The sequence below is a fragment of the Loxodonta africana genome, chromosome 7 (genome assembly GCF_030014295.1).
Source record: "Loxodonta africana isolate mLoxAfr1 chromosome 7, mLoxAfr1.hap2, whole genome shotgun sequence".
Taxonomy (NCBI): Eukaryota; Metazoa; Chordata; class Mammalia; order Proboscidea; family Elephantidae; genus Loxodonta; species Loxodonta africana.
This window is the reverse complement of record NC_087348.1, coordinates 80,699,825-80,723,528: the sequence shown is the minus strand read 5'-3', so window position 1 is coordinate 80,723,528 and position 23,704 is coordinate 80,699,825. Positions and strand designations below refer to the sequence as shown.

The 23,704-nt window shown below is 39.1% G+C and overlaps 2 pseudogenes; one reads left to right on the top strand and one right to left on the bottom strand.

Moving 5' to 3' along the window:
* Positions 1-7,142: 7,142 nt before the first annotated feature.
* LOC135231988 (olfactory receptor 56B4-like) lies at positions 7,143-8,340 on the bottom strand (annotated as a pseudogene).
* Positions 8,341-19,481: 11,141 nt separating this feature from the next.
* Positions 19,482-22,531, top strand: LOC100670689 (olfactory receptor 52L1-like; annotated as a pseudogene).
* The last annotated feature ends 1,173 nt before the right edge of the window (positions 22,532-23,704 follow it).

Below are 23,704 nucleotides of genomic sequence, written 5' to 3'. Positions count from 1 at the left end.
CTGGGTGGGTTTAGAGTTTATGGGGATTAGGTAATAAATGAGGTTTGTCCCAAGACTTTCTGTTGTGAGCCCAGCATATACAAATCCCTTATACACACACACAAACACGTGTTTTTATTCAGAGGCAGTAAATGCGTGATTATATTAATGAAATATGGAGTAATTGGGTAATTATTCATTTGAACCCTTGCTCAGAAGATCCCAAGAAGAGAAGGGAATAGAAATCACACAATATTTCTGGGTATAAAGGATGGAGGAACGAGCACGGAATCCATAATTCTTATAAGGAAGATGACTCTTCGATCAGAGGTTTTCCTGACAAGGGGGACTATCAGTGGGTCTGTGATGTAACAAAGGAAGAAAAAAGGGCGGGCATTCAGAAAAGAGTTTAGTAAAAGTAGGTGATAATTACAACCTATCAGAAATGTGAAATAAAATATTATAGGTATATTTATTTATCTATAATTTATTCTTTTTATAGAAAAACCTACCTATTGGGCTGCCCCTTGGCATCAAGGAAATAGACTTAAATTTTTCTGGTGCTAGTCCATTTGCCAAAGTCTAAGCAATTCAATCTTTTATAAGGTCACCTTGATTTCAGTATATAGATAGAACTGATATCTATACATATATTAAAATGCCTAAATAAATAGAATTGTTCATGGGGCAAAATAATTGATAGAGACTCTGAAACCTGTAATCAAAGCCTCAGGCCAGAGAACAAATTCTGGAGGTCTTCAATAACATGAGCCAGTAGGATAGGAATTGCTGTAAAACAACCTCATTCTGCGTAATACCACCTAGAAGATTCTTATCCTTATATAGAATGAACAACTACTGTTTTGGAACCAGAAATAGTATTCATTTTATATTCAGAAATATTTGGCAAGGAGGTGCCTCTCAGTAAGATTAGAATTCTTTCCAGAGCCCCGAGCAAGTCTAGTTCAGGAACGGATGCTTACTCCTTTCATAGACTCAAGAATTTGTCTCTGAGGAAAATTTTGGAGAGAGTGTATTACAAATCCCCAGATCACATGTTATTCAAGAGTTTTCATCGTGATAATTATATGCTGGAATATACCAACCCATTTAAGATCCATTCTCTGAACCTATACCATAGAGAAAGATAAAGAAAGAAAAAAAAAAAGACAGAGAGAGAAATGGAGAGGGAGAGAGAGAAAGAAAGTCTAATCATCTGGAATAGAGAGAAATAGAGGATTATCTTCCTTTTTCCAAAAGAGGCCCTAATGTTACCAGGATACTAAAAGAATGACTGACCAGGAGAGTAAGTAAATGATAGAAAGATTTCTTCCGATAAGAATTGGAATTAATATAATGAAAGAAAGTGTATATCTTTTTATAAAACTCAATCTTTTTTAACTGCTGGGTGTTTTTATCCACAGTTTATATACTTAATGGTAAAATATTTTGGTCATATCAAAGATTGTAAACATGTATTAAACATGTGGCCATACTTGCACACTTCAGAATATAAAAAATTTCATTGTGTGTTATTAAGAAGATACATAAAACTATTTGTGTGCTGGATGTTTTCAACTATTTTTGCTATCCATCATTAATAACCATGAAATGAGAAATAGAAAAATATTTGATTTGGAGGGATTTTGAGAATGTAAATTTTTTAAGATCTTAATTACAAAAATCACTTCAAAATAACAAGTAACAAAGTACCATGATAAAATTCAGTGAATTAAGCTAAAAGAGAAAATTGAGAAAAACTCAGCAAAACGTAAAAAAAAAAAAAAATTGGGTGCTTATTAAACAATTCAGTTTTTTTTTAATTGTATAAAAGGAAGGTATGATTATTGAAAAGGAAAACTGATAAAACACTAAAATATGCAGAATCACCTGAAATTCTACCAGTACAGGTTAAATTCTACAAATCTACCAATTCATTTTAAGGAATTTTAAAAAAAAAAAAACATAAGTGGACAGGTACTGGGATTAGCTGACAGACTTTAATATTTTTTAAAAATTAATTCCATGACATGACATCTTAATTAAAGTCTATGAGGAATACAATAGCAGAGGAAGAGAACGTGAAGAAACACATAATCGCTCTTAAATGTTTTCTCCTAGAAGTTATACGCGTCACTTTACGAACATTTCATTTGCCAAAAGGGCATCAAGGGACTGGAGATGTGCAACCCAACTTCATGACTTAGTGGTCTGACAGAATATAACTCTTGATGTGCAGCTCCATTGTCATGGAAACTTGAAATGGCCAGTTCAGATGCTCTGTATCTAACATAAAAAAAAAAAAAAACATTGCGGTTGAGTCCATTCCAACTCATAGGACAGAGTAGAAATCCCCCATAGAGTTTCCAAGGAATGGCTGGTAGATACAAACTGCCAATCTTTTTGTTAGCAGCCGTAGCTCTTAATTACTGTGCAACCAGGGCTCCATCTGTATCTAATTGTTGTTGTTGTTGTTAGGTGCTGTTGAGTCAGTTCCAACTCATAGTGACCCTATATGCACAACAACGAATCACTGCCTGATCCTGCACCATCCTTACAATCCTTGTTATGCTTGAACTCATAGTTGCAGCCACTGTGTCAATCCACAGTGTTGTTGCGGGTCTTCCTCTTTTCTGCTGACCCTGTACTTTGCCAAGCATGATGGCCTTCTCCAAGGACTGATCCCTCCTGATAGCATGTCTAAAGTATGTAAGAGGCAGTCTCACCACCCTTGCTTCTGAGGAGCATTCTGGTTGTACTTCCTTGCAAGATAGATTTGTTTGTTCTTTTGGCAGTCCATGGTACATTCATTATTCCTCACCAACACCGTAATGCAAAGGTGTCAACTCTTCTTCAGTCTTCCTTATTCATTGTGCAGCTTTCACATGCATATGATGAAACTGAAAATACCACGGCTTGGGTCAGGCACACCTTAGCCTTCCAGGTGACATATTTACTCTTCAACACTTTAAAGAGGTCCTTTGCAGCAGATTTACCCAATGCAATGTGTTTTTTGATTTCTTGACTGCTGCTTCCATGGCTGTTGATTGTGGATCCAAGTAAAATGAAATCCTTGACAACTTCAATCTTTTCTCTGTTTCTCATGATGTTGCTCATTGGTCCAGTTGTGAGGATTTTTGTTTTCTTTATGTTGAGGTGCAATCCATACTGAAGGCTGTGGTCCTTGATCTTCATTTGTAAAAGTCTTGTCTTTTCAGTGACCTCTTACTTTCTTTATGTATGATGTCCTTGATGTCATTCCACAACTCGTCTGGTCTTCAGTCACTAGTGTTCAATGCATCAAATCTATTCTTGAGATGGTCTCTAAATTCAGATAGGATGTACTCAAGGTCATATTTTGGCTCTTGTGGACTTGCTCTGATTTTCTTCAGTTTCAGCTTGAGCTTGCATATGAGCAATTGATGGTCTGTTCCACAGTTGGCCCCTGGCCTTGTTCTGACTGATGATATTGAGCTTTTCCCTTGTCTCTTTCCACAGATGTAGTCAGTTTGATTTCTGTGTGTTCCATCTGGTGAGGTCCATGTGTACAGTCGCCGTTTATGTTGGTGAAAGAAGGTATTTGCAATGAAGAAGTCGTTGGTCTTGCAAAATTCTATCACTCGATCTCCGGCATTGTTTCTATCCCCAAGGCCATATTTTCCAACTACCGATCCTTCTTCTTTGTTCCCAACTTTTGCATTCCAATCGCCAGTAATTATCAATGCATATTGATTACATGTTTGATCAATTTCAGACTGCAGCAGCTGATAAAAATTTCTATTTCTTCATCTTTGGCCCTAGTGGTTGGTGCATAAATTTGAATAATAGTCCTATTAACTGGTCTTCCTTGTAGGCATATGGATATTATCCTATCACTGACAGCGTTGTACTTCAGGATAGATCTTGAAACGTTCTTTTTGAAGATGAATGCAACAGCATTCCTCTTCAAGTTGTCATTCCCAGCAGAGTAGAATATGATTGTCCAATTCAAAATGGCTAATACCAGTCCATTTCAGCTCACTAATGCCTAGGATATCGATGTTTATGCGTTCCGTTCCATTTTTGATGATTTCCAGTTTTCCTGGATTCATACTTTGTACTTTCTAAGTTCCAATCATTAATGGATATTTTCAGCTTTTTCTCATTTTGAGTCATGCCACATCAGCAAATGAAGGTCCCGAAAGCTGTACTCCATCCAGGTCATTAAGGTCAACTCTACTTTGAGGAGACAGCTCCTCCCCAGTCATCTTTTGAGTGCCTTCCAACCTGGGGTGCTCATCTTCCAGCACTATTATCAGACAGTGTTCTGCTGCTATTCATAAGATTTTTCACTGGCTAATGTTTCTCAGAAGTAGACTGTCAGGTCCTTCTTCCTAGTCTGTCTTAGCTGAAAGCTGTCCTCCATGGGTGTCCCTGCTGGTATCTGAATACCGGTGTCATAACTTCCAGCATCACAGCAACACGCAAGCCCCCACAGTACGACAAACTGACAGACACATCGAGGTAGGAGTATATAGCAAGTTTTATATAAATTTTTATATGACAGGCTGATGTGATGTGTAAAATTTCACTTAATGCACACACACACACAAAAATTAAAAGCACTTAAAAAGAAATCAAAGACAAATTGCATTGGGCATGTGCTGTAATAGAACCTTTTCAGGTGTTAAAAAGCAAAGTTGTCACTTTGAGGACCAAAGGGAGCTTGACCCAAAAACCCATCGCTGTCGAGTAGATTCAGACTCATAGTTACCTTATAGGACAGAGTAGAACCACTCCATACGGTTTCCAAGGAATAGCTGGTGGATTTGAACTGCTGACTTTTTGGTTAGCAGCCGAATGCTTAACCACTGCGACACCAGGGCTCCATAATTTAGAAGTATTAGCTTCTTGTAATTTTTTTATGTCTCCTTGAGTTCATAATCAATATAAAATAATTGTGACTCCATAGAACTTCAATTTGTTGCTTAAATTTAATGGAAATTCAGGTAGAACTCAAGTATGATTTTTTTTGTTTTTAAAGTTATATGCATTTTGTCAAATGTAAGGAAGTTTTCTTTTGTGTTTAAAAGTTTTAGTTGATACCAATGATTTTTATGTAAATTAAATATATATTTGTGTCAAATATATATACTTGTCATTCTAATCTTCCTACCTCATAATTAATTCTTCTTTTATATTTTCTCCTTTCCTCTCATTGTTTCACCTTCGGTAGTTTTTTAACTCCCAGTTCCCCAATTAATTCTCTCTTCATCTGTGCTGTATTGGTTACCAATGATTCTCGAAGTTACTTTTTTTGTTTTGGGAATCTTGGATCTAGAATCTATTATTCTTGACCCTTTGACTTAATATTTATTCACCGAACCTTTACCAAGAGTCTCTTAGGTATCATTATGAAATGCATGCTTTTGTCTCTGTTTTGTGAATGATTTTGCTTTGTTTTGCTATGTTTTATTTGCAAAGTTTTCTGACTGGAAAATTTCATCTTCTCAAGTGTGACCACCTTAGAGCTCAGAGCTTATTTCTTTCCTGTTTCCTGATCACAGACCTTAGGCCCTACAAATGTGAAGAGCCTGAGAAAAAAGAGGCACTCAATGTGAAGGATCAAACAAGAAAAGCCAACCATAGAAGCTAAAGATAAGGCACAGAATCAAATTCAGAGATCAGGACAGAATTCTAGGAACATAAACCACATCCATTCTCCCACCTCTCAGGAGGCATGTCATCTCTTTACTCACTACGTCAGCAGTTGCTATGAAGAGGCTTTCTCTGGCACTTCCTTCTCTACTTCTGCTCCTCTGGACCAACTGCCTGTATCCAGGTTTTTGTTGTTCAGAGAGATCCTTGCCTTTGCTTGCCATCCCTGGAGTCTGGGTGTCTTAGTCATCTAGTGCTGCTATAACAGAAATACCACAAGTAGTTGGCTTTAACAAAGAGAAATTTATTTTCTCACAGTTTATTAGGCTAGAAGCCCAAATTTAGGGCATGAACTCCAGGGGAAGGCTTTCTCTGTCGTCTCTGGAGGAAGGTCCAATCTTCCCCTGGACTAGGAGCTTCTCTATGCAGAAACCCCAGGTCTAAAGGACGTGCTCTGCTCCTGGAGCTGGTATGAGGTTCCCAACTCTCTGCTCGCCTCCCTTTCTTTTATCTCTTGTATGATGAGAGGTTACCTGAGCAAGGGGATTACCTTCCACCCTCATCCTCTTTAACCACAAGCAGAATTATGATTCAAAACACATAGGAAAATCACAAAATGGAGGACAACCACATAATATTGGGAATCATGGCCTAACCAAGTTGGCACATATTTTGGGGGGACACAATTCAATCCATGACAATGAGTTTTAGAAAATTAGATCCTTTAGATACCCTGGTTATGTGCTGCTCTTGAGGCCCTCCCCAGTCTATTCCAAGAATCCTCCAGGGCCTAATTTTTACACTGCAATGAGGAAAGGGCCCCATTGCTCTCAGGATTTATCCAAATCATTTCTGGGAGCAGATCCATTCAGACTGGGTCCCAGAGAATCCCCACCAGATAGACCGCTTTCCAATCAGGCTCCCCAGTGTAATACATTCCTCTTTGTTGAATAATATTCATAATTATAGGAAGATTCTAAAGTCTATGCCACTCAAAATATATCTTTTCTTTCCAGAGTTTGCCTGTGTCTTAGAATCTCTGAAAACATCTTTAAGCAGCAAAATCTAGTGTTCTAGTTCCATATAACCATACGCCCTAAACATAATGACATAAAACAACTCTTTTATTGCTTTCATAGATTCTTTGGGTCAAAAATTGAAAAAGGGCACAGTATGGATGGCTTGCTTTTACTGCACAATATTTGTAGCCTCAGCTTGGAGGACTCAAACAGTTGAGGCTGATCAAATGGGTGGAGGCTGGAATATTTTAAATGTCTCATCTTGGGTGGCATCAACAGTCAGGGACATTTTGATTTTCTGCCTTACCTAGTCACTTATTTCCTAGGAAATATCATTGTAGTTTTAATATGCATATTTTGATTAGTGAGGTTGACAATTTCACAATTTTCTTGATCTTTTTTTTTTTTTTTTCCTAGTGAGAGGTGAAAGCAGAATCACAGCTCAGGAGTATTGAGAACAAAACCCCTGTGCTTTCCTAAAGTCTTCATGGTCTCCTACTGCTGGAGTTACTTGGTTGACCCATCTTCACCCAGGCTAAGTAGTCTCTGGAAGCCCAGTCTGAGCTCCTGCATCCTGAGTGCATAGACCATGGGGTTGAGTGCAGGAGGGATGACATTGTGCAGCACGTTGAGGAGCACAGGGATGAGGAGAACTTTTTTCTCTGATAGATGTGTGACAGACAGCACGATGATACCTGAGTAGAAGAAGAGGATGAGGATGAGGTGAGAGCTGCAGGTGTTCAGAGCTTTGGACATTGCTTCTGCTGAGTTTAGCCTCAGCACAGAGCGGAGGATTAGAGCATAGGAAGAAAACACCAGAGCCATATCACTCCCAACCAGGATCCATGCTAAGACCAGTTGATAAAATTTGTTCACAGTAATGTCATCACAAGCTAGGCTGATAACTCCCAAGTTAGAGCAGAGGCAGTGCTCAATCTCATTCCTGGAGCAGTAGTGTCACTGAGCAGCTAGGACAGGCACTGGGATGGTCAACAGGGCATTCCTGAGCACCATGAACCCTGTGACTTTGACCACAAAAGCTTCAGTAACTATGGAGGGGTATCGAAGCGGGTGACAGATGGCTACATATCTGTCCACTGCCATGCAGAGAAAGATGCCAGATTCCATGCAGAAGAAGCAGTGGATGGCATAGATTTGAGCAAAACACTCAGGGAAGCTGATGGCCTTGGAGTCAAACCAGAAGATGGCTAGAATCTTGGGCATGACAGTGGTGGCCAGACCAATATCTACTGTTGCCAATATTCCCAGAAAATAGTACATGGGCTCATGTAGTGTGGGCTCATGTTGGATGGTGATCATGATGAGGAGATTGGCACCAAGAGCTAAGAGGTAGAGCAGAGCCAGGGGCAGGGCGAGCCAGTGCTGCCGATTGTGAATGCCTGGGAGACCCATCAGGATGAACTGGGAAACCTGAGGGCCGGAACTGTTGGTGGAGGTGAACATGGCACAGGTGCTCTACTCTCAGTTTCTGTCCTTAAAACTGAAAGAGGAAGAAAGTTGTGTTTGAAAGCACAGCTTAAGACCCTGATTAGAGACCATCCTCTAATGACCCAGTTCCTTTTGTTCGTGACTGACTCTAAAATTTTCTTTGAGACATTCCACAGAGAAGCAGCAAAGAAAGCCCATATAAGTTTTAAATAGAAAGGTAGAAATAGGTATTTGTCATCTTCACCCATATGTCTAATAAACCAAACCAAAACCAAACCCACTGCCATTGAGTCAATTCCGACTCATAGTGACCCTATAGAACAGAGTAGAACTGCCCCATAGAGTTTCCAAGGAGCACCTGGTGGATTCGAACTGCAGACCTCTTGGTGAGCAGCCATAGCACTTAACCACTACAGCACCAGGGTTTCCATATGTCTAATAAGCAGGTCCAAATCTATCAACAATAATTTTACTACTAACAGATAGCAAATACTAATATTTGGTTTATACTTCCGTTTTTCTGGTTTATTTTTAAGCAGTTTATGTCATTATATAGAGATACATTTGTATTTTACCTTTGTATCTAAACAGTATGTTCTAAGATAGAAAGTAAGTACTCAGCAAAAAATTGTTGAATGGACGAGTAAATGAATGGAAGACTTACCAATATCATTAAAAACTAGTTGTAATCTTAATTTTAATGGCTGTCTTATATTTTTATTTCTTTATTCTATAATTTACTGACCAATATGATGCTATTATGTTTGCCAGTTATTCACATTATTTACTTTGAATAGAATTTCAAGTGATACAAAACTCATATATATAGATGGCATAACCATATTTAACTTTTATTTTTAATAGTATTTCAATTGTAAGATGTAATATATACACATGGTAAAAATTCAAATAAAATGAAAAATTACAAACAATGGAAAGATCGCCCACGCTTGAACCTCCTAAGTCCTTTTTCTTTTCACCAGAAGCATCCAGTAATATCAGTTTTTTGAGGATCCTTCCAGAGATAGCTTTTGCATGGACAAGAATATATGTGTATATTTCCCCATACAAGACAAAAACAAATGTTAGCATATTAATTATATCCTTGTTTTCTTTCCTTTCCTTTCTTTTTTAACTGAATTATCTTAGAGTGGGTTCCACATTATCATGTATAGGTATGCCTGATTGTTGTGTTGCAAGATTTTCTACATATGGTAGGGGAGATTCTTACTAATAACTTCAAATAATTGTTTTTTAAATAAAAAAGACTGGTTGCAGTTTTTTTGGATATTATGTTAAACATATAAACCAATTATGGTCTTTACACTATTGACTCTTTCCATTACACCATTATCTCCGTTTAGAAATCTCATGCATTTTCCTTGACATCATATGAGTCTTACAATTAAAAAAAAATTATATATATATATTATTTCTAGATATTTAAAACATTTTTTCCATTATTACTTTTCCCCTCTTTATATTTTCTAGCTAGTTATTGTTGCTTAAGAAATTCTCTGATAATTATTTTTAAAGCATACTCCAAAATATAGTTTTTTATAGTACTACTTGCCAAAGCTAAGAGCTTTTCAGTAAGTTCTCCTTCTTGGATTTTTTCTTTTTTTAGTAAAACATCTTACTTACCATTACAATAACTTTGAGTCCTTATTTTACATCTTCTTAAAATGTTTCGAATTTTCAAAACAATATAAAAGAACCGTGAGAGTCAGCATCCTTATTTGGCTCTGAACTTTAAAGAGGCTCTAGAGTTCTGTCTTAAGTGTGGTATTGGCTACTGCTTTTTTGATAAATCATCTTTATGAATTTAGGTAATTTGACATGAACGTCTAGCTCCCAATTGAAAATAAAATCAGAAATGAGTAAGTTCGATGAGTATTTCTTTTCAGGAGTCTTGGGTCCACAATGTAAAATGAAAGCTCTTCTGATTTCCTCAGTCCCTTGGAGCCCTGGTGGTGCAGTGGTTAGGAGCCCGACTGTTAACCAGAAGGCTGGCAGTTCGAATTCGCCAGCCCCTACTTGGAAACTTTTCGGGGCAGTTCTACTCTTGTCTATAGGGTCACTATGAGTCAGAATCCACTGGATGTCAACGGTTTTGGTTTGGTTTTTAGTTCAGCATTTACAGTGCCTCCTCTGGGTCAGATCTCATGAGTTGGGAGTTTAGCTGCACTTTCCAATGGTAGGGACTTCCATTCTTAAATGTCCAGGGAAGAGGTCATTCTCTTTCTTATCATTTGTTCTCCAGTCCTCAGGTCTTTGTCTCTGCACAGGTGAAGATCTTGAGGGAAAATAGAGCCGGAGTAGGAAGAATCAAACCAAGGAAGCACACTGAGAAAACCAAGGATGGAGGAGAGAGGCAAAGACAATCAGGACAGAGATCTAGAAACACAGAACAAGGAAACTGCCTCCTTCCCCTCACCTTTGGCCCCTTGGTTACTCCCCACAGAAATGTCCAGGAGAGATCCTTTCCAAATGGAACCGTCTTCTGTAGCTGCTTCTGTTCTATTGGCTATAACTCTTTTATGTTTTTGTTGCTGAGAGAACATGTCCGCCTCTCCCCTGGGGCCTGGGCTATTGTACAAATTGGAGCCCTGAGATGACCTGGACCTTCTTTGCTACTTCCTAGATCCTCCATGAGCCTCTCTCTAATCTTTTTCCTGAATGCACAAGCCTTGGTGATTTTACACTGCAGCCCCAAATGGATTCCATTGATCTTAGAGGTGCACCAAGCTCAGCTTAGGGAAAAGAGTACTCAGCCCCCACTCTCATGGGAAGCACTATTAGATGAGCAGCTCTGTGGTGCTGAAGGTTTAGGAAGAGGTGTCCCTCCTCCTGTTTTAGTCCCTGAATGCCTGCCCTTCCCACTCAAACACCCAGGCTTCCCTTCAGCCTCTTTAGGGAATATAATGCAGCAGTTGTACCTCTTCTGCTTTATGTTTTTCTCATCTATATAAAAAATGCAGAAGCCTCCTTGGCTAAATATCTTCTGTTTGCTCCTCCAGATCTATTTCTCAGAGATGTTAAAGTCTATGAGCTCTCCTGCCCTCTGGGAGATAGAAAGGCTGGTGGTCTGGGGAGAGGCACCTCAAATGAAAACCTAGTGATCTGCTTCTAAAAGGTCACATCCTTGAAAACCTGATGGAGTGCAGTTCCATTCTGCACACTAGAAGTCACCATGAGTCACAGCTGATTTGACGGCAACAACAGCAGATTCCAATGAAAAGGTCAGCAGTTCTAATTCACCATCTGCTCCTTGGATACCCTATGGGGCAGTTGTACTCTGTCCTATAGGGTCGCTATGAGTTGGAATTGATTCGTTGGCAATTGGTTTCATTTTTTTTGGAATAACAACAACAGGATATAACAAAGTTACAAACCAAAAATACAGTCAAATTGGATTTTTTTTTATTTAATAACTTTTATTAAGCTTCAAGTGAACGTTTACAAATCCAATCAGTCTGTCACATATAAGTTTACATACATCTCACTCCCTACTCCCGCTTGTTCTCCCGCTCTTGAGTGAGCCCTTTCAGTCTCTCCTTTCTTGACAATTTTGCCGGCTTCCCTCTCTCTCTATCCTCCCATCCCCCCTCCAGATAAGAGTTGCCAACACAATCTCAAGTGTCCACCTGATATAATTAGCTCACTCTTCATCAGCGTCTCTCTCCCACCCGCTGACCAGTCCCTTTCATTTCTGATGAGTTGTCTTCGGGGATGGTTCCTGTCCTGTGTCAACTGAAGCTCTGGGGAGCATGGCCTCCGGGATTCCTCTAGTCTCAGTCAGACCATTAAGTTTGGTCTTTTTATGAGAATTTGGGGTCTGTATTCCACTGATCTCCTGCTCCCTCAGGGGTCCTTTGCTATGCTCCCTGTCAGGGCAGTCATCGATTGTGGCCGGGCACCAACTAGTTCTTCTGGTCTCAGGATGATGTAGGTCTCTGGTTCATGTGGCCCTTTCTGTCTCTTGGGCTTTTAGTTGTCGTGTGGCCTTGGTGTTCTTCATTTTCCTTTGCTCCAGGTGGGTTGAGACCAATTGCTGCATCTTAGATGGCCGCTTGTTAGCATTTAAGACCCCAGATGCCACATTTCAAAGTGGGATACAGAATGATTTCATAATAGAATTATTTTGCCAATTGACTTAGAAGTCCCCGCAAACCATGTTCCCCAGACCCCCGCACTTGCTCCGCTGACCTTTGAAGCATTCATTTTATCCCGGAAACTTCTTTGCTTTTGGTCCAGTCCAATTGAGCTGACCTTCCATGTCTTGAGTGTTGTCTTTCCCTTCACCTAAAGCAGTTCTTATCTACTGATTAATCAATAAAAAACCTTCTCCCATCCTTCCCCCCTCCCCGCCTCGTAACCACAAAAGTATGTGTTCTTCTCAGGTTTACTATTTCTCAAGATCTTATAATAGTGGTCTTATACAATATTTGTCCTTTTGCCTCTGACTCATTTCGCTCAGCATAATGCCTTCCAGGTTCCTCCATGTTATGAAATGTTTCAGAGATTCGTCACTGTTCTTTATCGATGGGTAGTATTCCATTGTGTGAATATACCACAATTTATTTACCCATTCATCCATTGATGGACACCTTGGTTGCTTCCAACTTTTTGCTATTGTAAACAGAGCTGCAATAAACATGGGTGTGCATATATCTGTTTGTATGAAGGCTCTCGTATCTCTAGGGTATATTCCTAGGAGTGGGATTTCTGGGTTGTATGGTAGTTCTATTTCTAACTGTTTAAGATAACGCCAGATGGATTTCCAAAGTGGTTGTACCATTTTACATTCCCACCAGCAGTGTATAAGAGTTCCAATCTCTCCGCAGCCTCTCCAACATTTATTATTTTGTGTTTTTTGGATTAATGCCAGCCTTGCTGGTGTGAGATGGAATCTCATCGTAGTTTTAGTTTGCATTTCTCTAATGGCTAATGATCGAGAGCATTTTCTCATGTATCTGTTGGCTGCCTGAATATCTTCTTTAGTGAGGTGCGTGTTCATATCCTTTGCCCACTTCTTGATTGGGTTGTTTGTCTTTTTGTGGTTGAGTTTTGACAGAATCATGTAGATTTTAGAGATCAGGCGCTGGTCGGAGATGTCATAGCTGAAAATTCTTTCCCAGTCTGTAGGTGGTCTTTTTACTCTTTTGGTGAAGTCTTTAGATGAGCATAGGTGTTTGATTTTTAGGAGCCCCAGTTATCGGGTTTCTCTTCATCATTTTTGGTAATGTTTTGTATTCTGTTTATACCTTGTATTAGGGCTCCTAGGGTTGTCCCAATTTTTTCTTCCATGATCTTTATCGTTTTAGTCTTTATGTTTAGGTCTTTGATCCACTTGGAGTTAGTTTTTGTGCATGGTGTGAGGTATGGGTCCTGTTTCATTCTTTTGCAAATGGATATCCAGTTATGCCAGCACCATTTGTTAAAAAGGCTATCTTTTCCCCAGTTAATTGACACTGGTCCTTTGTCAAATATCAGCTGCTCATATGTGGATGGATCTATGTCTGGGTTCTCAATTCTGTTCCATTGGTCTATGTGTCTGTTGTTGTACCAATACCAGGCTGTTTTGACTACTGTGGCTGTATAATAGGTTCTGAAATCAGGTAGAGTGAGGCCTCCCACTTTTTTCTTCTTTTTCAGTAATGCTTTGCTTATCCGGGGCTTCTCTCCCTTCCATATGAAATTGGTGATTTGTTTCTCTATCCCCTTAAAATATGACATTGGAATTTGGATCGGAAGTGCGTTAAATGTATAGATGGCTTTTGGTAGAATAGACATTTTTACTATGTTAAGTCTTCCTATCCATGAGCAAGGTATGTTTTTCCACTTAAGTAGGTCCTTTTGAATTTCTTGTAGTAGAGCTTTGTAGTTTTCTTTGTATAGGTCTTTTACATCCTTGGTAAGATTTATTCCTAAGTATCTTATCTTCTTGGGGGCTACTGTGAATGGTATTGATTTGGTGATTTCCTCTTCTGTGTTCTTTTTGTTGATGTAGAGGAATCCAAGTGATTTTTGTATGTTTATTTTATAACCTGAGACTCTGCCAAACTCTTCTATTAGTTTCAGTAGTTTTCTGCAGGATTCCTTAGGGTTTTCTGTGTATATACTCATGTCATCTGCAAATAGTGATAACTTTACTTCTTCCTTGCCAATCCGGATACCTTTTATTTCTTTGTCTAGCCTAATTGCCCTGGCTAGGACTTCCAACACGATGTTGAATAAGAGCGGTGATAAAGGGCATCCTTGTCTGGTTCCCGTTCTCAAGGGAAATGCTTTCAGGTTCTCTCCATTTAGAGTGATATTGGCTGTTGGCTTTGCATAGATGCCCTTTATTATGTTGAGGAATTTTCCTTCAATTCCTATTTTGGTAAGAGTTTTTATCATGAATGGGTGTTGGACTTTGTCAAATGCCTTTTCTGCATCAATTGATAAGATCATGTGGTTTTTGTCTTTTGTTTTATTTATGTGATGGATTACATTAATGGTTTTTCTGATATTAAACCAGCCTTGCATACCTGGTATAAATCCCACTTGATCAGGGTGAATTATTTCTTTGTTGTGTTGTTGGATTCTATTGGCTAGAATTTTGTTGAGAATTTTTGCATCAATGTTCATGAGGGATATAGGTCTACAATTTTCTTTTTTTGTAATGTCTTTACCTGGTTTTGGTATCAGGGAGATGGTGGCTTCATAGAATGAGTTGGGTAGTATTCCGTCATTTTCTATGCTTTGGAATACCTTTAGTAGTAGTGGTGTTAACTCTTCTCTGAAAGTTTGGTAGAACTCTGCAGTGAAGCCGTCCGGGCCAGGGCTTTTTTTTGTTGGGAGTTTTTTGATTACCGTTTCAATCTCTTTTTTTGTTATGAGTCTATTTAGTTGTTCTACTTCTGAATGTGTTAGTTTAGGTAGGTAGTGTTTTTCCAGGAATTCATCCATTTCTTCTAGGTTTTCAAATTTGTTAGAGTACAATTTTTCATAATAATCTGAAATGATTCTTTTAATTTCATTTGGTTCTGTTGTGATGTGGTCCTTCTCATTTCTTATTCGGGTTAGTTGTTTCCTTTCCTGTATTTCTTTAGTCAGTCTAGCCAAAGTTTATCAATTTTGTTAATTTTTTCAAAGAACCAGCTTTTGGCTTTGTTAATTCTTTCAATTGTTTTTCTGTTCTCTAATTCATTTAGTTCAGCTCTAATTTTTATTATTTGTTTTCTTCTGGTGCCTGATGGATTTCTTTGTTGCTCACTCTCTATTTGTTCAAGTTGTAGGGACAGTTCTCTGATTTTGGCTCTTTCTTCTTTTTGTACGTGTGCATTTATTGATATAAATTGGCCTCTGAGCACTGCTTTTGCTGTGTCCCAGAGGTTTTGATAGGAAGTATTTTCATTCTCGTTGCTTTCTATGCATTTCCTTATTCCCTCCTTGATGTCTTCTCTAACCCAGTCTTTTTTCAGGAGGGTATTGTTCATTTTCCAAGTATTTGATTTCTTTTCCCTAGTTTTTCTGTTATTGATCTCTAGTTTTATTGCCTTGTGGTCTGAGAAGATGCTTTGTAATATTTCGATGTTTTGGACTCTGCAAAAGTTTGTTTTATGAACCAATATGTGGTCTACTCTAGAGAATGTTCCATGTGCACTAGAAAAAACAGTATATTTTGCAGCAGTTGGGTGGAGAGTTCTGTATAAGTCAATGAGGTCAAGTTGGTTGATTGGTGTAATTAGATCTTCCGTGTCTCTGTTGAGCTTCTTACTGGATGTCCTGTCCTTCTCCGAAAGTGGTGTGTTGAAGTCTCCTACTGTAATTGTGGAGGTATCTATCTCGCTTTTCAATTCTGTTAAAATTTGATTTATGTATCTTGCAGCCCTGTCACTGGGTGCTTAAATATTTAATATGGTTATGTCTTCGTGATCAATTGTCCCTTTTATCATTATATAGTGTCCTTCTTTATCCTTTGTGGTGGATTTAAGTCTAAAGTCTATTTTGTCAGAAATTAATATTGCTACTCCTCTTCTTTTTTGCTTATTGTTTGCTTGATATACTTTTTTCCATCCTTTGAGTTTTAGTTTGTTTGCGTCTCTAAGTCTAAGGTGTGTCTCTTGTAGGCAGCTTATAGATGGATCGTGTTTCTTTATCCAGTCTGTGACTCTCTGTCTCTTTATTGGTGCATTTAGTCCATTTACATTCAGGGTAATTATAGATAAATAAGTTTTTAGTGCTGTCATTTTGATGCCTTTTTATGTGTGTTGTTGACAATTTCATTTTTCCACATACTTTTTTGTGCTGAGGCGTTTTTCTTAGTAAATTGTGAGATCCTCATTTTCATAGTGCTTGACTTTATGTTAGTTGAGTCGTTACGTTCTTCTTGGCTTTTATCTTGAGTTATAGAGTTGTTATACCTTTTTGTGGTTACCTTATTATTTACCCCTTTTTTCTAAGTAAAAACCTAACTTGTATTGTCCTATATCGCCTGTATCCCTCTCTATATGGCAGTTCTGTGCCACCTATATTTAGTCCCTCTTTTTGATTATTGTGATCTTTTACATATTGACTTCGATGATTCCCTGTTTTGAGCTTTTTTTTTAAATTAATCTTAATTTATTTTTGTGATTTCTCTATTTGAGTTGATATCAGGATGTTCTGTTCTGTGACGTTGTGTTGTGCTGATATCTGATATTATTGGTTTTCTGACCAATTTCCTTTAGTATTTCTTGTAGCTTTGGTTTGGTTTTTGCAAATTCTCTAAGCTTGTGTTTATCTGTAAATATCTTAATTTGACCTTCATATTTCAGAGAGAGTTTTGCTGGATATATGATCCTTGGCTGGCAGTTTTTCTCCTTCAGTGCTCTGTATATGTCATCCCATTGCCTTCTTGTCTGCATGGTTTCTGCTGAGTAGTCTGAACTTATTCTTATTGATTCTCCCTTGTAGGAGACCTTTCTTTTATCCCTGGCTGCTTTCAAAATTTTCTCTTTATCTTTGGTTTTGGCAAGTTTGATGATAATATGTCTTGGTGATTTTCTTTTTGGATCAATCTTAAATGGGGTTCGATGAGCATCTTGGATAGATATCCTTTCATCTTTCCTGATGTCAGGGAAGTTTTCTGTCAGGAGATCTTCAACTATTCTCTCTGTGTTTTCTGTCCTCCCTCCCTGTTCTGGGACTCCAATCACCCGCAGGTTATCCTTCTTGATAGAGCCCCACGTGATTCTTAGGGTTTCTTCATTTTTTTTAATTTTTTTCAGCTATGTTGGTGTTAATTCCCTGGTCCTCCAAATTTCCCACTCTGCATTCTAATTGCTCGAGTCTGCTCCTCTGACTTCCTATTGCATTGTCTAATTCTGTAATTTTGTTGTTAATCTTTTGGATTTCTGCATGCTGTCTCTCTATGGATTCTTGCAACTTATTAATTTTTCCACTATGTTCTTGAATAATCTTTTTGAGTTCTTCAACTGTTTTATCAGTGTGTTCCTTGGCTTTTTCTGCAGTTTGTCTTATTTCATTTCTGAGGTCATCCCTGATGTCTTGAAGCATTGTGTAAATTAGTTTTTTTATATTCTGCATCTGATAATTCCAGGATTGTATCTTCATTTGGGAAAGATTTTGATTCTTTTGTTTGGGGGGTTGTAGAAGCTGTCATGGTCTGCTTCTTTATGTGGTTTGATATCGACTGCTGTCTCCGAGCCATCACTAAGATATTGTAGTGATTTATTCTATATTTGCTCACTGAGTCTTATCTTGTTTTGTTTTCTTTCAATATACGTGGATGGACTACTAGATTGTGCTGTGTTGATTGTTGTAACCCTTGACTTACTTATGACCTATTACCAGCTGGTTTCGGCTGTTGCCAGATATATATGCCTGAGTCTATTCACTCTTCTTGAGTAGAATTTGATTTTGGATCATCAAGTGTGTGCTGCACCCTAACACCTATCGACCTTGAGAAGTAGTGGTGATAGTTGTGTGCACCAGATGCTAGTAGCAGCTGGGGTTCACACTCCAGGGGGGACAGGATGCTGACAGTCTTCCCCCAAGTGTCAGTGATGTAGGTGTGTCTCTATTCCTAAAGCACCTTGGTGGGAGAGGTCTGCAGCTGTACCTTAGGCCCCCAATGCAAGCACCTCTACAGATTGGTAGGTGTCACCCTCCTTAGACCCCTAAGGCAGAAGGCTAGGTGGTCTGGGGGGTGCTTCTGCCCTCAGTTCCCTGTTGTGGGCCAGTGAGGGCTCTGTTGAATAAGCAGAGATATCAGACCTGGGAAACTTGTTTTTCCAGTAAATCCACTAAAAAAAGAGTGCAGTCAGATCCCTATCAGAAATGCCTTTGCATTATAATAGCCACCTTGTTCCCTGTAGGGATGAATGCCCGAGATATGGATCACATATGCTTGGCTGGAGCTGGTTCTGTGTTTTTAGTCCAATTAGGGAAGGATTTTTGGTCCCTGGGTTTTTTGTGGTTGCTTCTCTCAGGCCAGAAGAATGGTTTAGTAAAAGACCAAAAAAAAAAAAAAAAGGGAAAAGAAAAGCCACTGAGCCATTCTCCCTCTGGCTCAGGAAATTCCAATGTTAATGAAGCTGCCTGGGAAGGGGAGGGGAGGGTTCAGAAAAACAGGAGAGAGTAGCACCCCAGAATATAGACAAAGTTGCTTATCTTGCTTGGGATGACTATTTTATCTGATATTCCCCAGGGGCGTGTCGCCTATGTGTGCTGGCTGGGTGGAGATTGCCCCCGAGGGTCTGGCCCGCAGAAGCCGCGGTCAGTTCCGCCACTGCCAATCCAAAGCCCAGTATCAAGGTTCCCTGGCTGGGAAACTGCACTCCCGGCTCCAGAATCAGTCACTGCCTCCCTGGGAATTCTCCTCCCGCCAGCCGCGTCACCACGCTGCCTGCGTGGACCTGCTGGGCCCCCTCCCGAGGACAGTTCAGGGGGGTAGGGCTGCGCTCCGTGTTTGTGCTGTGACAGGATGTCCTGCTCAGCTCCCCTGCGCCCAGTCCAAAGCCTCACGCCAAGGTTCTCATGCTGGGACGCTGGCTCCAGGCTCCGAAAACAGTCGCTGCTTCCCAGTAGTTGTTTGTTCTACATCTCTGTCACTCAGGTCAACTCTTTAAATCTGTGTTTGTTGTTCAGGGATTGTAGATTGTCATGTATGTGATTGATTCACTTGTTTTTCCGAGTCTTTGTTGCAAGAGGGATCTGAGGTAGCGTCTACCTAGTCAGCCATCTTGGCCCCCTGCTCCTATTTCTAGCTTTTTAAGGAAGCCCCAAATCGATTTCCAAAGTGGTTGTACCATTTTACATTCCACCAGCAGTGTATAAGTGTTCCAGTCTCTCCACAACCTCTCCAACATTGATTATATTGTGTTTTTTTGGATCAATGCCAGCCTTGTTGGACTGAGATGAAATCTCATTGTAGTTTTGATTTGCATTTCTCTAATGGCTAAAGATCATGAGCATTTCCTCATATATCTGTTAGCTACCTGAATGTCTTCTTTAGTGAAGTGTCTGTTCATATCTTTTGCCCATTTTTTAATTGGGTTGTCTGTTTGTTTTTTTTGTAGTTGAGTTTTTGCAGTATCATATAGATTTTAGAGACCAGACACTGATGGGAAATGTCATAGCTAAAAACTTTTTCCTAAAAAAAAAAAAAACCTTTTTCCTAGTCTGTAGGTAATCTTTTTCCTCTTTTGGTGAAGTCTTTGGAAGAGCATAGGTGTTTGATTTTTAGGAGCTCCCAGTTATCTGGTTTCTCTTCTGCATTGTTAGTAATGTTTTGTATGCTGTTTATGCCATCTATTAGGGCTGTTAGCATTTTCCCTATTTTATTTTCCACGATCTTTATTGTTTTAGATTTTATGTTTAGGTTTTTGATCAATTTTGAGTTAGTTTTTATGGATGGTGTGAGGTATGGGTCTTGTTTCTTTTTTTGCAGACGGATATACAGTTGTGCCAGCACCATTTTTTAAAAAGACTGTCTTTTCCCCATTTAACTGATTTGAACCTTTGTCAAATATGAGCTGCTTATATGTGGATGGATTTATGTCTGGATTCAGAATTCTGTTCCATTGGTCTATGTATCTGTTGTTGTCCCAGTACCAGGCTTTTTTGACTACAGTGGCAGTATAAGAAGTTCTAAAATCAGGTAGAGTGAGGCCTCCCACTTTGTTCTTCTTTTTCAGTAGTGCTCTAGTTATCCAGGGCATCTTTCTCTTCCTTATGAACTTGTTTAATTATTTCTCCATCTCATTAATTGAATTATCTTCATCAAAATTTTATTTATTAATTATATTGATTGGTAATTTCTGCATTCTGTTGCATCACCTTGTTTTGGAATGGGCACAGCTATTGATCTTTTCCTGTCAGTTGGCCAGATGACTGTCTTCCAAATTTCTTGGCATAGACAAGTGAGTAATTCCAGCATTTTGTCTGTTTGTTGAAATATCTCAAATGGTATTCCATGCATTCCTGGAGCCTTGTTTGTACACCAATGTCTTCAGTGTAGCTTGGTCTTCATCCTCAGTACCATGAGTTCTTGATCATATGCTGCCTCTTGAAATGATAGAATATCAATCAGTTCTTTCTGGTATGGTGACTCTGTGTATTCCTTTTATATTCTTTTCATGCTTCCTGCTTTGTTCAACATTTTGCCCATTGAATCTGGCAATATTGTAACTCCCCACTTTAATTTTTTCTCCTGTTCTTTCAGCTTGGCTTTCTAATTCCAGGTCTTTACAAATTTCGTGATAATACTTTACTTTGTCTTCTCCAGCCACCCTTTGAAATCTTCTCTTCAGCTCTTTTACTTCATCATAATAGGTGAGTTAATTCAATTTTGAATCTGTTGAGTATGTAGTATAGATGACAAATGAAAAGATAGACTCGTGTTTCAGCAACATCTTTTATTTATAAACAAGATCTGGAAGAAATGAAAGTATACAAATAGTTAAAATCATGAAAAAGAATGAACTAAATCATAGACCATGTACAGAATTGGGAAGAGAGAAGAGGATGGAGCTCTGGAATAGAGAACAAGCAGATGGAGAAGCCCTAAGGGACTGAGATTGGGCACTGGGAATGTAGAAAGAATAATTGTAGAGTACTGTGTCATAGAAAGTGAAGAGACTAATTTAAAAAGTAACACATTTATTTATTGTGGTCGGTAATACTAAGATGTCAATAAAGAGAATTTTTTAGTGTTGACATTTCCAAGATATAAGTAATTGAATGGTAGAGTTTAAAAGGAACATCTGTTTACTCTTAACTCTGGATAAAACTAGAGATATCTTAATTTAGATATATGATGTCTCCCCTTTAAAAATATTATCTTAATAACAGGAGATTCCTTTTCTTTTTTCCATCTTTATTCTCCGTGTTGCAGTTTAAGCATTTTTATTCTTCTCAAGATGGTATCCAGCTCTGGACAATGTGAGAACTCATCAGGAGTGGAGAAATCACGATTTTTGTTTCTTTTCTCTCTTCTCTAAGTCATTGATGATGGCCCTTAGCAATTCCAGCTGGAGGCCACCTCAACTTCCTTTTTTCCTGGTAGGTATAACAGGTTTGGAGGAAAGCCAACACTGGATAGCCTTGCCCCTAGGTGTCCTTTATATCCTTGCTCTGGTGGGAAATGTTACCATTCTTTTCATCATCTGGACTAATCCACCCTGCACCAGCCCATGTACATTTTCTTGGCCATGCTTGCTACCATTGACATGATCCTGGCCTCTGCCACTGCACCGAAAACCCTTGCAGTACTCCTGGTTCAGGCCCATGATATTGGGTATACTGTATCCTTGATCCAGATGTTCTTCATTCATGCATTCTCTTCCATGGAGTCAGGTGTGCTTGTGGCCATGGCTCTAGATTGTTATGTAGCCATCTGTCACCCTCTGCACCATTGCACCATTCTGCATCCAGAGGTCATACGGTGCATTGGAGTGGCAGTATTGGTGCAGGGATTACTCCTTCTCACCCCTTTCCCCAACCTGTTGCAGTGCTTCATCTTCTGTGAGGACATTATCATAGGCCATGCCTACTGTGAACATATGGCTGTGGTAAAACTTGCCTGCTCTGACACCACAGTGAACCGAGCCTACAGGCTGGCAGTGGCACTGCTTGTGGTTGGACTAGACGTTCTGGTCATTGCTATTTCCTATGCTCTCATTCTCCAGGCAGTTCTGAAGGTACCAGGAGGCGAGGCCCGACTTAAGGCCTTTAGCACATGTGGGTCCCATGTTTGAATTATTCTGGTCTTTTATGTCCCTGGAATGTTCTCCTTCCTCACTCACTGCTTTGGCCACCATGTGCCTCATCACATCCATGTTCTTTTGGCTGCACTTTACCTCCTTGTGCCACCTGCCCTCAATCCTCTTGTCTATGGGGTGAAGACTAGACAGATTAGTCAGCGGGTACTCAGGATATTCTACATAAAAGCATAGATCTAAACACACCCTAAGTATCTTCTTGTGAGGCTCCTTTCAAGAACACTACCAGAAGCCCACAGCTGGTCTAGGCCATATAGATAGAGGCCATTTCACAGTGAGTGGTCCTTCCAGTTCTAGTAGTCCCATGTTAAAGAACATCCATGGGCTCCTGGCTCCATAGGCTACTGGGATGTACCTGGCTAGCTGAATATGTGAATACTTTCCCCATACTTTTTTTTTTGCTCCTGACCCCAATATTTCCTCACTTACAGTGTCAGAGGGTCTTGGATATGGGAAAAATATATGGGAAAAATAGATGACAGCTTTGGATGTGTTATCTTTCCTGCCCTTACCCAGAACTGACAATGCAGAACCACCTGGAATGGAAATGAAAACTTCAAATTTTGCCTGGCTTCAAAAAAAAAAAAAAAAAATTTTTTTTTTTTTTTTTTTTCAGTCTTAGAGTATCTTTAAACTCTCTATTTCTGTGAGCTCTACATCAGTGGGCTCCTGGGTAGAAGTCAGGTCTCTCTCAAAGTACCTGAGAGAGTTACAAAGTGAGAGATCAATTTTCATTGCAATATGGGTGTTTCTCATTTATTAAAAAAAAAAGGTAAGTCGTATAAGATCTTTAATAGATTCTAAAAAACACACGCTTGCAGGGGATTTCTTTAAAAGAATGTATGTGTGGATTTACAAAAATTATATTTTTGCTTAGGGTAAAGAGGGAGTAAGACCAAGTATTGAACCTGTGTATGTTTTATGAGTATGAATTTAATACAACAAATTAAGCGTGCATTTATCGTATTTAATAAACTCTATAATGTGCTAGATTCTAGTGTTACTAACCATTGCTTTATTAAGTCTTGCTAATTGGAAAATTAGTTTCTGTTTCTGAAATGTTGAATATGAAGATATGTCAGTCAGATTCCCAATTCTGATAACAGGAACTGGATTCAACTTTGCAAGGGGCCTGTATCTATCGGCGGATTATTTCTGGTTTGTTGAATGTTCCCTTAAGACCTGGTGTAACTCTTTCGTGTTCCTGAAAAGTAACACTTTTTTTCAGTCTCAGATGTCAAGTCTTTGCTACCTTGAGGTAGAATGCTGAGGTGATGAGAGTAACATATTGAGATTCCATATTTATAGAAGGGTTAAGTACTTGGCTGATGTTTCTACTCTTTCCTT